We start from the raw sequence: 16,125 nt of genomic DNA on the forward strand, positions 1-16,125 counted from the left end.
ACTGACTCCAGGGCCACCTGGAGACCAAATACAGGAAAACGCTCTCCTTTCAGAGAGGCTTGTGGTGCCAGATTACAAGGAGATCAGCCTGGGCATTTCCCATCCCAAACAGGTTTATCCTGCTGGCTCACTGCAGAGGGAGAGGGCTCACACCCCGGGAGGAGTTTTATGCTGGAGAGAAGCAAATATCCGGAAAGCAGGGGAGCGTGCAGATTTAAAGATCCCGGAGGCTCTGCACACTGTGAGCGCTCAATAAACACAATTGAGTGAATGAATGAATGAATGGAGGCACACACTAACACTCGTGACACGTGTCTACCTCTGGGCTGGGTAGAGGGCCCAGAGCGGGGGTGGCCTGCTAGTCTGGCCAGGAGGAGAGAGGCCGGAGTCCCAGAGGCCGGGGCGGGCATCCTCTTCTTCCTCCGGGCAGAGCCTCCCGAGTCACAGGGAGATGCCCCTGCCCCCGGCCATGTCTTGGGCATCCCTCTTTTCCTCCCTTCAAAGCCCTACTGAGAGCTCACCTCCTCAAGAAGGCCTTCCCAGACTGAGCTCCCTCCTTCCTCTCCCCTCCTTCCCCTCCCCACAGCACCTGTATATACGTATATATGTTTTTACATATTTATTACTCTATTTTACTTGTACATATTTACTATTCTATTTATTTTATTTTGTTAATATGTTTTCTTTTGTTGTCTGTCTCCCCCTTCTAGACTGTGAGCCCGTTGTTGGGTAGGCACCGTCTCTATATGTTTCCAACTTGTACTTTCCAAGAGCTTAGTACAGTGCTCTGCACACAGTAAGCGCTCAATAAATACGATTGAATGAATGAAAGGGCAGAAAATCTCTGCTCAGCCCTGTAGGATTCAGGTGCCACTGTGACCCCTGGCCCGAAGGATGACCTGTGTCTCACATATGAGAGGTGTGAGCTCCCTCCATCAGTGAATGTTCAGCGCTCCTTTACTCCTTGGCCACTACCACGGTGTTTTTGCTCTAGGACAAGAAGCCTCCCTGCATTTGTACCCGCGGTTCTCAGACCCAAGTCCATCATCCCTAGTTGGTTTGGTAGGATAAAAATATAATGATAGTGATTCTAAAATAAAGATAATAACATTTAGTAAGTGCTTTCTAGGTCCTCAGACTTAAGTGGGACAGGGACTCTGTCCTACCTGTGGGCAGGGACTCTGTCCTACCTGATTAGCTTGGATCTAGCCCAGTGCTTAGAAAGGTGTCAATAAGGAAGGAGTAGGATTTAATCCGCCTTTGACAGATGAGGTATCAGAGGCATCGAGAAGTTAGGTGATTTGCTTAAGGTCATAAGGACTGGTGGCAGTCCTTGGTGATTCATTCATTCGTTCAATCATATTTATTGAGTGCTTACTGTGTTCAGAGCCCTGGATTTAGCGCTTAGAAAGTATAATTCAGCAACAAATAGAGACGCTTCCTCCCCAAGAACGGGCTCAGAGCCTATGGCTACAGTATGCACACATGGCTACCCACTTTCACATTCCAAATCCTGGAACCTGGACCGAGATTAAGCTCCCATTGCACTCATTTGTCTATTCCAGCCTTCATTTCGATAAAGAGATTAACAACCACATAGACACACAGGCCAAGAAAATACTCAGAAACTTAAAATCTTTCATTAGAAAACACAAAACCAGGAGAGATAGAAGTCAAGAATAATTGAGTCACCATATCTGCATGAAGCGGTGCATTTGTTAATGGTTATTGTCTCTATGTTTCCACTTGTTAGGGAACCAATATGATCGAAACCCCAGAGGGAGGGCGAAGGAAATGCTCACGTGCTGGGTAAAGATAACCCTTGACGAAGTAACGGCCAACAGAACTCCCCAAAGAGGAATGCTCAAAAGCACTTCAGAGTTATCACCTCTGCTTATCTTTGATAGGAAATCCATCCATCCATCAATCAATCAATCTTATTTATTGAGCGCTTACTGTGTGTAGAGCACTGTATAAGCGCTTGGGAAGTACAAGTTGGCAAATCCATGGAGAAGCACCACTCCTGAATGGAGATAGCCTGGGCCTGGGAATCAGAGGATCCAGGTTCTAATTTCGGCTCTGCCAGTTCCCTGCTCTGTGACCTTGGAAAACTCACTTCTCTTCCTCTGTTTCCCAGTTTCCTAGATTGTAAAAGGAGGATAGGTGTTCTCCCTTCTTCTCAGACTGTGAGCCGCAGGCAGGACAGGGACTGTGTCCGACCTAATCAGGTTTGACCGATGGCAGCGCTTAGAACCTAGTTTGCCACATAGTAAGCGCTTAGTAAATGTGCGCTTAGTAATAGCGCTTACTGTGCACCTACAGTGTGGGCAGCCCTGTGCCAGAAAGAATGCCATTTCTTTATGGAGCATGTAGAATTTCCAGGATGTTTCATTTCCAAATTCCATGTTTCCCAGAGTTTCAAAAAGCAACAACCCCGATTCCTGGATTTCCAAAAAGCCAGTATTAGAGACATGACCTTCTGCTTCCCAGGTCCTTGTTCTATCGTCTAGACCATGCTGTTTCCCATAGATAGAATGGATGTAGTAATAGCTGCATTACTAGGGACAGTGAAAGACGATTTCCTGGAGTCAAATTTAAGGTCTACTCTGCAAGCTCAGATTCAACAGCCTGCAAAGGAAAAGCGAAAACCAGGACCACACTCACTCCAGGGGCACCTGGAGACCAAGTACAGGAAAACGCCCTCCTTTTAGAGAGCCCTGTGGTGCTGGATTACGAGGAGATCAGCCTGGGCATTTCCGATCTCAAACAGGTTTATCCTGCTGGCTCAGTGCAGAGGGAGAGGGCTCACAATGCGGGAGGTGTTTTAAGCCCGAGAGAAACAAATATCCAGAAAGCAGGGGAGCGAGTGTATTTAAAGATCCCGGAGGTACACACCAACAACACTCGTGACACATGTTCAACACTTACTACTTACCCTGTTGTACTTTCCCATTCACGTGGTCCCGTGCTTAGCACACAGTTGGCTCTGGGCGCCATTAGTGCAGGGTTCCTATCATCTACCACTATCGGACTCTGAAATGATCCCTGAGCATGGCTTGCCACAAAGGAAGTGATCCATCGACTAGCGTGTGCCAAGTACCAGGAGAGCACAGCGTCCATGAAACCAAGGATGAATTAGGATTCCTGGGGAAGGAGGTGGTCCACAGTGTGAAACGTAGCTGAGTGGTTGAGGAGGATTTGGATGGAGTCGAGGCCTGCGGAATTGGCAAGAAGGAGTTCCTTGGTGACCAGGTGTGAACTCCCTAAAATCTGCCCTGCTCCTTCCTGGTTCCTTGCTTCTCTTGCCCCTTCGTCAACTCTCCCATATTTCCCAGCGGTATCTCAAAAAGTTATCTCCCTTCTCCTCTCGAAAGCCAACCCCTCCACCTGCAACTTATCCCATCCCTCAGAAGCTTGTCGAAACCCTTGCCCCTCCCTCCTTCCCTCCCTGACCACTATCTCCAGCTGTATGCTTTCCAGTGGCTTCTTCTCTACTGCTTTCAAATATGCTGATGTCTCCCCTAACCTAAAAAAAACCCCTCGCTTGACTCCAGGGCTCCCTCCACTTATCGTCCCATCTCCATTCTACCATTCCTTTCCAACCTCCTTGAGCAAGTTGTCTACACCCACTCTCTCAAATTCCTATCCACCAATTCTTTCCTTGGCCCCATCTAATCTGGCTCCTTCCCCCTTCACAGAAACGACCTTCTCAAAGGCCTCCAATGATCCCTGACTTGCCAGATCCAGCAGCCTCTACTCCCGCCTAATCCACCTCGATTCTCAGCTGCCTTAAGCACTGTGGACCACCTCCTACTCCTAGAAACATTACCCAACCTCGACTTAGCTGAAACTGTCTTTACCTGATTCCCCTCTCATCTCTCCGGCAGCTTATTCCCATTCATTCATGGAAGCTGCCACCCCCGCCGTCTTCACTTCCTCTCCTCCAATTCCCTCCTTGACCCCCTCCAATCCGGCTTCCATCCTCTTCATTCCACAGAAACTGCCCCCTCCCAAGTCACCAACGATCTCCTTCTTGCCAAATGCAATAGCTTCTGATCCTGATCCTGCGCCAACAGTCAGACGACTTCGACACAGTGGACAACCCCCTTTTCTTGGAAACAACATGAAATTAATCATCTCCACAAAGACTCTGAGCAGGAGATGCTCGCCGCACCGCCTCTGGACACACTAGCTCGTAGCCCCTGAGCCCAATTGACTCTGGCCACATGTCTGAGCCTAAGGTCAGGTGATCCCCCGCCTACTCGGAACAAGCCCCGCCCCCTTCAGAATATCTCCTCCACGCGCCACCTCTTCCACGTCAAGACCTTCCCTTAATAATGGTGGCCATGGCGACGGCCCCCCCTCCCCCGCCAACTGCCGGGCCCTGCTTAACTGACAGAGCTGAACAGGGAAGATTTGCGCCTACTAGGCTCTAGTCGGGACCCATTTGATTCGGGGAAACCTACATGAACTGACTTCTCGGAATCTTGCACAGAGTCTGTGATCTAACCCGACACTGGTGAGAAGAGTCAATGAGTTTGGGGCCAGTGGGTTCCCCTCGGCGGCGGGGGGGGGGAGCTTTTTAATGGGGACCACAAGTCCAGGGCGGGATCCAGGGGCTGGCTGTTTGGGGAAGGATCTCGCTCCAGGCCTTTCTGGGGCCCGTTACCCAAAGGCCAGTGCTCCCTATGCAGGAGCGGCCGGGCGCGGGAGGGTATCGATGGAGCGCTTCCTGTGGGCATAGCGCTGTACTGAGCACTGGCAGAGCACTCCCCGTTGGGATTCAGGCCCAGTCCTCGCCCCTTGGTTAGGTCTTCTGATCTAACAGTGTCACCGGGGGGGTGGGGTCGGGGCCTGGGGCAGACCCATCGCGAGCGACGAAACGATAAAGCAGGACACAGTGTCGGGCCCGGCGGGGACCGATACTTCATGGAGAGAGAGAAAAGTGGCGGAGAGCGGGGTGCTACTGCCCGTCCCTTCTGACGGCAACTTTTCCCACCGGTCTCTTTCTTTCCAGAGCCACCATGGCGTAGCGGGCCTGGCAAGTCCGGAGGCAGAAGGGATTCTGCACGACCTGGTTGAGAAGGTGGTGAATTGGAGGGGGAAGAAAATGTTCCCGGTTGGACAGGGATTGTGTCCTTTGTGTTTACAGTGATCTAACTCCGTGCTCTGTACGGTGGTTGGCACTTGGGCATCTTGTCTGCTGAGTGACCTTGTACATGTCACTTTGCTTCTCAGGGCTTCCGTTACCTCTTCTGTAAAATGGGGATCAACTCTCTGAGCTCCGTGTGGGATATGGACTGTGTCTAACCTAATTGATTTGAATCTGCTCCAGGGCATAGTACCGGGGCGGGCATAAAGTAAGAGCTTAATAAATAACATATGAAAAAAAAAGGAGGAAGGAAGGGAGAATCCACGTGAGGGAGGCGGCCCGGTTTGCCGATCCTGGCCTTTAACCGATCCAGCCCGCTCTTTCTTGAGTGTTTACTGAGAGAAGATTGTACCGAGAGTTTTCCGTCCCCTTCGGCACACTCATATGACAAGGATACTGGAGGAAGTCAGCCTGAGGGGAGAGTCAGGCCCAGACGAGAGGATGACGAGGGGAGAGGCAGACAGGGGGTGAGTCAGGTCGGGGAGGCCCAGATACGGGTCGGTGAGAGGGGGACAGTCAGACAGGGAAGAGTCAGACTAGGGGAGAATCAGAAGGGGGAGGTTCCGACTGGGGAGAGTCGGATGGGAGAGGGTCAGGTAGCCCCCTCTCCTCCTAACGGCATTCACTGAGCTGAGCGGGTAGGAGGCCTCTATTTGACCGTTGAAGATGGCGTCAGTCCCAGCTGCGCCGCTTCTTCAAGGGGCCGCCGGTTCTTTCCAGGGCAGGATGTGGGGGTGGGCTGCCACCTCCCCCACCGTCAGTCCTCGGGAGGGGGCGGGGCCAGCTCACACACACCCGTCAATCAGCGGGCGAGAGAGAAACTGCCTGGCCCAGGCGGGAAGGGGCGGAGCGAGCTAGCAATGGCGGGTCATCGGCGAGCGAGAGAGGAGCGGCCGGGCCCAAGGTGGGCGGGGACAGAGTGAGCACACAAAGAGCAGCCAGTCAGCGAGGGAGCGGGGTAGGAGAAAGGGGGATGCGAAAAGCAGCCAATTGTGGTGGCTCCCCGACGCCCCTCCCCCGTGTCCCCCCGGCCCCGCCCTCCCTGGAGCAGAACCAGTCGAGCTCGTCTTGGGCGGGGCAGGCCGGGGCTGAGGGGCCGAGAGCAGCAACGCCATTTCTCTTTGAGGGCGCCACCTGATAGGCCTCCCTGCCTGGGTGAGGTGGCTGGGTTGAAAGGCGTGGGGCTGCCCCACAGTGGGGGGTCTCTCTGACTGGGTTGGGGAGGGAAGGGAAGACGGGGGCCCTATGCAACTGCCACTCTTCCCGGCCAGCCTGCCCAGCCTCCCCTTCCCCCTCCTTGTCCAGCGCTGTCCCGTCGGGGACGTCACCCAGGGTCACGTGACGGGGGCAAATCCCATGCCCCCCGCGCAACGGTGCAGTCCTTTTAGGACCCCCGGTGTCTTCTCGGGCGCCTTGCCCATCGGACATGGGCCGGGGACCTGGAGGGCATCAGGAGCGGAAGACCGTTCTCCTGGGGGCCACAGGCTTTCTCCCTCCTGTTCCCCGCAGAGGGTGATAATCGCAATAATAATAATAATAATGATAGTAATGATTATAATAGTGCTAATAAGAAGGACGGTAATAATAGTGATAATTAAGGTGAGCAAGAGTGAATCCATCTTGTGACGTAGAAACAGTCAGATGGGTACCTGTATATGTATATGAACATACACACATATGTGTGTGTTTGTGTTTGTACACGTGAAGGTATATGCATGTATTTACTCCTCTTGAATGGATTAAGCATGGAATAAAACCTTTCCACTGTATACAGTGCTGGTTTACAAGTTCACTTTGAACTTGTCAGCGAGTGACCGACGCAGTGGGTGCTCCCAGTTAATAAGGACTGCCCGGGGTGGGGGAGGTAAATCCACAGATCTCACCCCAGGTGATCAGGAATCTGAGGGACGTGAATCCACGGATCTCGTCCAAGGGCAGCAGCAATTTTTGGGTGAGGTGAATTCTTTAGTAGCCTGGGGAGTACAGGCAGGGCAAACATCTCCGTCGGTGTTCCTGACAATACTAATAATATTCATAATAGTAATGGTAATAATGTTAATAATAATGATAATAATGACAATGGTATTTGTAATTTACTGATTATGTGACAACCCTCTACTAAGCGCTGGGGTAGATACAGGGTAATCAGGCTGGACACAGTCCCTGTCCCACGTGGCTACCCGAGGGGACTTATGCCCTCAGAAGAAGACACTTAACACTGTGCCTCAGTTACCTCAACTGTAAAAGTGGGGATTAAGACTGTGAGCACCATCTGCGACAGGGTCTGTGTCCAACCTCACTCGCTTGTACCTACCCAGCGATTACTACAGTGCTTGGCACGTTGTAAATGCTTAGAAAATGCCACAATTATTGTTATGATATATACATATTAGAAAAAAACCATCCGTATGCCTGGCTCAAAGGAAGAAGTTAACAAATAACAAGCAAATCCAAGTCTACCTAGGTCCTATTTTCAGAACAAAAGGTAATGTCCGAGGGATCGGAAAGGTTTCAAAGCTTGTATTTGCAATAACTCATACGACAACCCAGAAGAAAACAGAAACGTGTCATGCATAGGTTGGAAGAAACACTTTTATAATAATGATCAATCAATCAATCAATCGTATTTATTGAGCGCTTACTGTGTGCAGAGCAGTGTACTAAGCGGTTGGGAAGTACAATGATAATGTACAATTATAACCAGAAGCGTTTGTTAAGCACTTACCATGCGCCAAGCCCTGTTCTAATTGTATCAGTTTTGTGGTTTATCCAGCCTATGCTGCTTTTTCATTTCATTTTGGAAAGGCACAGAACAGATATGTACACCTCCGGGCTCAGTGGAAAGAGCACGGGCTTGGGACTCAGAGGTCATGGGTTCTAATCCAAGCTCCACAACTTGTCAGCTGCACGACTTTGGGCAAGTCACTTAACTTCTCTGTGCCCCAGTTCCCTCGTCTGTAAAATGGGGATTAAGACGGTGAGAACCACGTGGGACAACCTTGATTACCTTGTATCCCCCCATCGCTTAGAACAGTGCTTGGCACATAGTAAGCGCTTAAAAATGCCAACATTATCATTATTATTATTGCTATTGTTATCATTATTATTATTATTATTATTTAATGTTACTCAGTTTGCGCTAAAGAGAAACCTCTGTCAGTTTTCAGAATTACGGAAGAACATCAACCCTATTACTACTACGAACCAATCAATCAATCATTTCCACTTATTACATGTTACTGTGTGCCAAGAACCGTAAAGCGCTTGGGAAGGTGCAGCTTAACAGAATTAATTGGGAGATGTGATCCATGGCCATAAGGAGGTTATGGTCTATTGCGTGCAGAGCACTGCACTGAGTACTTGGGAGAGGAAAATAGAGGCAGTAGATAAGATCCTGCCCTCAGGGATCGTAGAGTCTATTGTTGGAGGACGACACGTGTCATTGTCACGAGACTTGACTGAGATATTAGTCCTCCCTGGCCTCCCCTAGGCTGCGAAAGATCTATCTCTCCTGATTCCTGTTCCCCTTGGATGAGATCCTTGGATGCCACTCACCCAGATTTCTGATCCACTGGGGCAAGATCCCTAGATTCGCCTCCCCTGCCGGGCAGCCCGCATTAACCGGGAACTTCTACTGTGTCAGCCACCCGTTGACAAGTTCAAAGTGAAACCAAACCACCAACGCATACAGAGGAAAGCGCTATTCCATAGTTAGTCAAATTGAAAAGAAGGGGTGAAAGGGTGTACACAGCGCTATTCCATTGTTAGTCAAATTAAAAAGGGGTGAAAGTCTACACACACACACACACACACACACACACTCACATACACAAATTATGACAAATGTAGATACCCATCTGACTGTTTTCCCCAGGTTCCTGCAGATGGATCCACGTAGGAGTTCGAGGAATCCGGCTGCCCGCAGCACATCGTCGTGGCTCAAGTCTTAGGCACTTTAGCCGCGGCCTAAGGGACCAGTTCTTTTCCCACTTTGTTGGTTGTTTGGCGCGGAGGGTGTGGGGGGGGCTGCAGTCGGGGGTCCTGATTCGCTGCTCTGATTGCCTGCTGTTCTTAAGCCTATTACCGGGTAAAACCAGGGGAAGCCGTTAACCCGTCCCGCCCCGCCTCCCCTGCGGGCTCATCTAGCATTCTTTCTACCGCCTGACAGCAGGGCAATTCACCTCCTCCTCAGATTCCTTTGGAAAACAATTCTGTTTCTCCTCAAATTCTTCCTCATTAAAATTCTCAGACAAATTAATTTCTTCTCTCATGCCTTCTTTGGTATTATTGCTTATCGGGTAAAATAAACCAAACAACCACAGTGTTTTAGGAAATGGCTTCTGTGTTACAAGACGGATTCGTTCTTCCTCACCAGACATGTGTCCCTTATCCTAAAAAAACTCTCCCTTGACCCCAAGGCTCCCTCCAGTAATCACACCATCTCACTCCCACCAGTTCTCTCCACACTCCTTCAGCGAGTTGGCTACACCCGCTGTCTCCACTTTGTCCCCTCCAATTCTCTCGCTGACCACCTCCAATCTGGCTGCAGCCATATTCATTCTACTGACACCATCCTCTCTAAGGTCACAAATCGTTTCGTTCTTACCACATCCAACAACCTCTACCCCAACCTAATCCTCCTTGACCTGTCAGCTGTCGTCGACACTGTCGACTGCTCTCTTCTCCTGGAAACATTTTCCAACCTTTACTTCCCTGAATCTCCTGGTTCTCCTCCTATTTCTCTGGCTCCCCTTTCTCAGTCTCATTCTCAGGCTCCTCCTCTGTCTCCTACCCATAACAGTGGGTGTCTCTCGAGGCTCAGTTCTGAATCCTCTTCCATTCCCCATCTATACCCTCTCCCTTGGAGAACTCATTTACTCCTATGGGTTCAAATCCCAGCTCTCTATGGACGATTCCCAAAGCTCACTTTCCAGCCCTGATCACTTTCCCTCTCTGCAGTCTCGAATTTCCTCCTGTCTTCAAGACTTCTCTCCTTGGATGTCCTGCCATCCTTCAAAGAGCTCAGTAAGTGAGAAGAAGCATGGTTCAGTGGATAGAGCACAGGTCTGGGAGTCAGAAGGTTGTGGGTTCTAATCCCTGCTCCACCACTTGTCTGCTGTGTGATCTTAGGTAAGTCACTTCACTTCTCTGTGCCTCAGATATCTCCTCCATAAAATGGGGATTGAGAGGATTGAGACTGTGAGCCCCATGTGGGACAGGGCCTGTGCCTAACGTGATTTGCTGATTTCCAGCCCAGTGCCTGGCACACAGTAAGTGCTTAACAAATACCACTATAATCATTACTATTATTTATAAATAGGACTGATGTATTGATTGATTGATCGAGTTGAGTCTCACTCATATTTCTTTCTGAAAGGCATCCACTGGTTTGAGGGTCTACACATCCCACTTGATCTTGGGTTCGTCCATAAATCCCTCTGAGAGTGAGAGAACCTTCGTCCCTACTGGGACGAAAGGGGAATCATCAGTGGCAAGAAGAAATCATCCACAGTGCCCACTTTACTGTATTTCTGAGTCAACATGGTGAACTGTGACTCCTCTAATCCTGACTCGGCCACTTCTCTGCTGTATCATCTTGGGCATGAAACCTTACTTCTCTGGGCCTCAGTTCCCTCATCGGAAAAACGGGGATTCAATCCCTGTTCTCCCTCCTACTTGGAATGTGAGTCTCTTGTGGGCCCTGGGCATGTAATATGTGCCTGACCACTACTACAGTAATCATCATCATTATTATGAATAGAAAGGTATTTTCGTTCGCACTATTTTTTTCTGAAATTTAAAACCTTTGTCTTCTTAGAATGTGTACGTTACAATGTTGGTTGTTTTTTCACAGCCTTGACTCATTCGTTCGCTCTTGATGGGTGTTTTCAGGGAACCAGGGCTCTATAAGAAATTCTTCATTTCCAGAGCTGGGCTTTTATCTTTCTCACCAATGAGAGGTTTAGAGCAGGGCCTAGTGGAAATAGAGCCTGGGCCTGGGAGTCAGTAGCTGGTGGATCCAGGCTCCCCTGGGGAAGGCAGCCTAGTGGGCTAGGAGTGCCTGGGTTCTGTGAGGAGAGGTGGTGTCCAGGGTTTGGAGAGCTGGCCAGGAGCCCGGGACTTGAACCGATTCTCTCTAGGTCGGGTGTGCGGGCAGCACGCTGCCCCACACAGCAGCATTTGGGGGCACAGGGCCTCATGGCTGCAGGGAACATTCAGGGATCGTGGCTGTAGGGAGCATTTAGGGTTCGTGGCTCATTCATTCATTCATTCAATAGCATTTATTCAGCGCTTACTGTGTGCAGAGCACTGTACTAAGAGCTTGGGAAGTACAGGTTAGCAACAAATAGAGACGGTCCCTACCCAACAGTGGGCTAACAGTTTAGAAGGGGGAGACAGAGAACAAAACAAAACATATTAACAAAATAAAATAAATAGAATAAATATGTACAAATAAAATAAATAGAGTCATAAATATGTACAAACATATATACATATATACAGGTGCTGTGGGGGGAAGGAGGTAAGGCAGTGGGGATGGAGAGGGGGAGGAGGGGGAGAGGGAGGAGGGCGCTCGGTCTGGTAAGGCCTCCTGGAGGAGGTGAGCTCTCAGTAGGGCCTTACTCCAGGAGCATTTAGGGTTCACGGCTGCAGGGAGCGTTTATGGTTCTCAGCTGTAGAGCATTTAGAGGTTCAGGGTTGTGAGACACGCAGCTGGTCAGGCTCCCTGAGGACGGGGTGGGGGATTTACGAGGGATACCCAACAGGGTGCAATTGAAGCCAGGTTTATGAGAACAGCAGTCTCAGGGTTGGGGTGGGGGCGGGGAGGCTGGTAATATGACCCCGGGGTTGGGTCATCCTGGAGTCATTGTTTGTGTGCCATCAGGGTTACTCACATCAGTGAGAACAGGAGCGATGAAGAGGTGACTGGCAAATGTTGAAGGACTGGAAAGATGCAGACTTGGCCATCAGACTTTAAAGGAGTGGGGCGATGCAGATGTGGCTGGTGGATGTTGTAGGACGGTGGCGATGGGGACGTAGTATGCCGATGGTAAATATCGGGAACGATGTGGAAGTGGCCGGCAGAGCTTGATGGACAGTGGCAACCTGGACGTGGCCAACTGACGTTACAGGACCGTAGCGGTCCATTCGTTGACGATCAAAGTAATGGGGTGCTGCAGTCATGGCCCACAGACATCAAAGGGAGGGTCCATGTGGGCGTGGCTGGTAGGCCATATTAGAATGGCCACGCTGTAGACATGGCTGGCAGACATTAAAGGTGATCTGATTTTCAAAACCGGGGGTGATGCGGACATTTCCAGCTGGTGTCAATGGCCGGGGGCCTTGCAGACATTGCTGGCTTTGCGTTTTAGGATGAGAACTATGTGGATGTGGCCAGAGGATGTTCGAGGACAGGGGTAATGTGGTCATGGCCCACTGACATTAAGGGACGGGGGCGGATGCAGGCGTGGCCAGCTGTCATTAAAGAACTAGAGAGAGCAGGATGTGGCCAGCTGATATAAAAGGAGTGTATCTATCTAGACGTGGCCACCTGATGTTGAAGGACAGCAGCAAGGCAGACGTGACATGTGGGGAGCGTTCCAGCTAGGGCTAGGAGAGGCCAGATCCCCTGGGCGAGGGCAGGGCCAGCCTTCCTGTGACAGTCGGGAGTAGGGGAGGGCGGGGGCGTGAAGGTCCGGCTGGTCATCACCGGGCCATTGGGAGAGGCCGGCATCGTGTTCACTCCCCGCCCTGGGGGTGCACCCGGGTCTTTCCTGGAAGGCATTCTTCACCCACCTCTGGGCACGGGCCACCCAGCCCAGCACCCTTCTCTTCTGCTTTTCTTTGCCATCTTCTTCCACCTCAAGCCAAACTTTTCTGAGTCTTGGGACCAGGGCACCCAGCCCGCAGAATCTCACTACCTGCGGAGGGCTTTGGGGACAGAACCTGCTGGGTCTCTCGTGTTTCTCCTCCTCCTCCTCCGCCTTCTCCTCGAGGCCATAGTCCTCCTCCTCCTCGAGTTCTTCCCCCTCCTTTTCCTCTATTCGGACTATAATTTGGAGTTCCCAGAGTATGGTGATGTTGGTCAGATGTTCGAAGTTGTGGCGAAAGGAAGGACAAAGCACTGGGGTCTGGGAACTCCTGCGCCTCCACTCTCTCCCGGCCTGATCCGGGCGGGGTCTCTGTTCTCACCTCCTGCCCTTGGCCGACCCAAAGACCGCTCAGACCCACCCCCTCCTCCCCCCAGCCCCCAAGCAGGCCGCCTCATCCTGCCCTTCCTCTTTCCCGCTGCCAACCTCCAACCCCACTCTCAACACCCCTATTCACCCCCACGGGGGTCCGGATCCCTGTCTCTGGGGATGCAGGATGCCCTAGTGGAAAGAGCACAGCCCAGGGAGTCCAAAAGCCCTTGATTATGGTCCTGGCTCCACCCTTCTGTGCACTGTGTGAACTTGGGCAAGTCACCGCCCTTTTCTGTGCCTCTGCTATTACCTATTCTGTAAAGCTGGGATTAAGGCTGTGAATCCCATTGGGACAGAGATTGTGCCCAACCCAATTCCTTTGTATCTATCCCAGTGCTTAGAACAGTACTTGACACAGAGTAAATGCTTAACCAAGCCCATCGTCACCTACCCCAGGGCTTTGTACAATGTCTTGCACATACTCAGTGCATAGGACATACCATCATTATCGTTATTATTATTATTTTGATCACCCTCGGTGGGGAAGGAGAGGAGGGGACACTGTTGCCCCGTGGGGAAGGGTTTGCCAGCTCTGCTGCCCGTGGGTTCCCGGCCTCCTTCCAAAGGGCAAGGCGCCCGAGGAGCCCCCGGGGGTCCTGGGCGGAGCGCTCAGGGGTGGGGCATGGGGGGGTGGGGCGGGATGGATCGTCACGTGACCCTCGTTGACGTTACAATGGGGCCGGCGGCAGTTCACTGGGGAGAGGGCGGAAACGCTGGGCAGGCTGTCAATGGGGAAGCAAGGGTCAGGAGCTGGGAGTCCCTGCCGTCCATCCCCACCCCCCCCCACCCAGTTAGAGAGGTTTCCGCCGTGAGGCAGCAGTCCTCTCTCCATGGCAAGGAGGTTTATCAGGCGGCGCCTTCAGACATGGCGCTGCTTCCCTCGAGCCCTGGCCTCGATTCCTTCTTCTCGGGGTTGGGCAGGGGTGGCGGGGACGGGAGGTGCATCGGGGAGCCACTCTGATCGGTTGTCCGTCGCGTGCTGACCCTTCCCCATGGGCCGGGTAGCTCCTCGCTCCCTCACTGATTGTCTGCTCTTAGGGAGCTCACTCTGTCCCCTCCCACCTTGGGACCGGACGCACCTCTCTCGCTCGCTGATTGCCTGCCCTTTGTTAGCTCGCTCCGCCCCCTCCAGCCTGGGCCAGGCAGCTCCTCTCTCACCCGCTGATTGGCGGGTTTGTGTGAGCTGGCCCCGCACCCTCCTGCGGGCTGACTGAGGCCGAGGCGGTGAGCTCACCAGCACGTCTTTTCGTGGTAAAGGGCCACAACCTCTTTAAGACCAGCCACGCTTTTAACTGGTGCCACCTTCAAATGTCCAATTGAGGGCTCTGTCCCCCGCCCTGCTGACTGATGTCCATCAAGAGGGGCAGGGCGAAGCCAATGGGGGCGGGGCACAGAGAAGGCAGGGCATAAGACCTTAAGGGACTGGGGCCTAGATGGGCGGGGCACAGAGGGGGCAGCTACAGGAGACATTGAGGGGATCGGGAGGGGGCCAGGCTCACTCTTCCTCTCCCATCTAACGCAACGTGACCTGCCGTAGGTCACCCAACAGACAAGTGGCAGAGCCGGGTTGAGAAACCAGGTTCTTCTGACTCCCAACCCTACCCTATATCGGGTAGGCCACATCGCTTCCCTTAACTTACTCTATGCCAACTGCTGTACCAAGCACCGAGTTAGATACCCTATCGGCACTTTGGGCACAATCCCACTTTGGGCCTTTTCTTTCCTCTCAGACTCGCCACTTTCCCTGCTGGCTGAATAGTGCAGTTTTCACCTTGACTAAACAATGTGTTAAACTTACTGCCCTTTGGCATATTGCGTCCTGTAATCACAGCCAGCCAGCCAGCCAGCCAGATAGGGTCTAAGCAATGACCAAAAGATAGTACATATTGTTTTCTTCCTCGCATTTCTTAGGGCTCTTGATTCACCCAACACTCTGTTGCTTGCCTCTGTAGAAGGAATGTCAAGCTTGTAGCCCCCACGGGACTGCACATAGTCCGGACACTGGACTTGCGCCAGGGCCACGCGCTTGCTGAGGTCGAGGTCTAGTGTTGAAGGACAATAAGCTAAGTTAAAGACCCTGGCATTAACTCGGCCTCTTTTTTTTAAGACCACTAACTCTTTCTTACATGGACTCGAACCCTAATCTGCTTCCTAAACTAACTTGCCTAACAAACATGACCCTCAGCCCTCTGCTTGGCACATCCTGTGGAGAGGCCCCCAGTTTAATGCTCTGCAGAAGCAAGAAAAAAGAAGGAAAACCGAAGAAGAAACAAAACCGCACTGTCATCACAAATGCCAGAAACCGAACAAAGCATCTGGTAGTGATAGATTTGGGCATACCCGGAAGAAGCTCGAAGTTACGGTCAACAAGCATAGCGTAAGAGGAGGGGGAAATTACACTCATGTTGCTGCTCACCGTCTTCCAAAAAGAAGGCGGGGATTGCCCAGGCCAGAGGGACCTCTTAGGCCAGAAACACCCGTGCCAATCCGCCTTGTTAAGGATCTGACCTCCGGATGGGTCTGATCATCGAACGGTAGGAAAATTCTATGCCTGGGTTGGTGGGGCATAGGTGTGTTCTTGCTATAGCCGAATCTTTCACTGTTGTATCTGGTTTCTACATTGTGGTGATCATTCCTTCGGCGTCTCCAAGAAAAGAACCCTCTAATAGAATCTCGGAGAACCAGTTGGCCATTCGGGACTCGACATCCTTGGTGTCAGAAGTCTTGGGT

The 16,125-nt window shown here is 51.7% G+C and overlaps 1 long non-coding RNA gene across 1 annotated transcript; it reads left to right on the forward strand.

The window, feature by feature from the left end:
* The first annotated feature begins 4,381 nt into the window (after positions 1–4,381).
* Positions 4,382–9,170, forward strand: LOC119947794. The gene is made up of 3 exons (XR_005456585.1): positions 4,382–4,519; positions 5,018–5,089; positions 9,027–9,170. It is a non-coding gene; the product is annotated as an uncharacterized LOC119947794 (long non-coding RNA).
* Positions 9,171–16,125: the final 6,955 nt, after the last annotated feature.

This window comes from Tachyglossus aculeatus, chromosome X4 (genome assembly GCF_015852505.1).
Source record: "Tachyglossus aculeatus isolate mTacAcu1 chromosome X4, mTacAcu1.pri, whole genome shotgun sequence".
In the NCBI taxonomy this organism is placed as follows: Eukaryota; Metazoa; Chordata; class Mammalia; order Monotremata; family Tachyglossidae; genus Tachyglossus; species Tachyglossus aculeatus.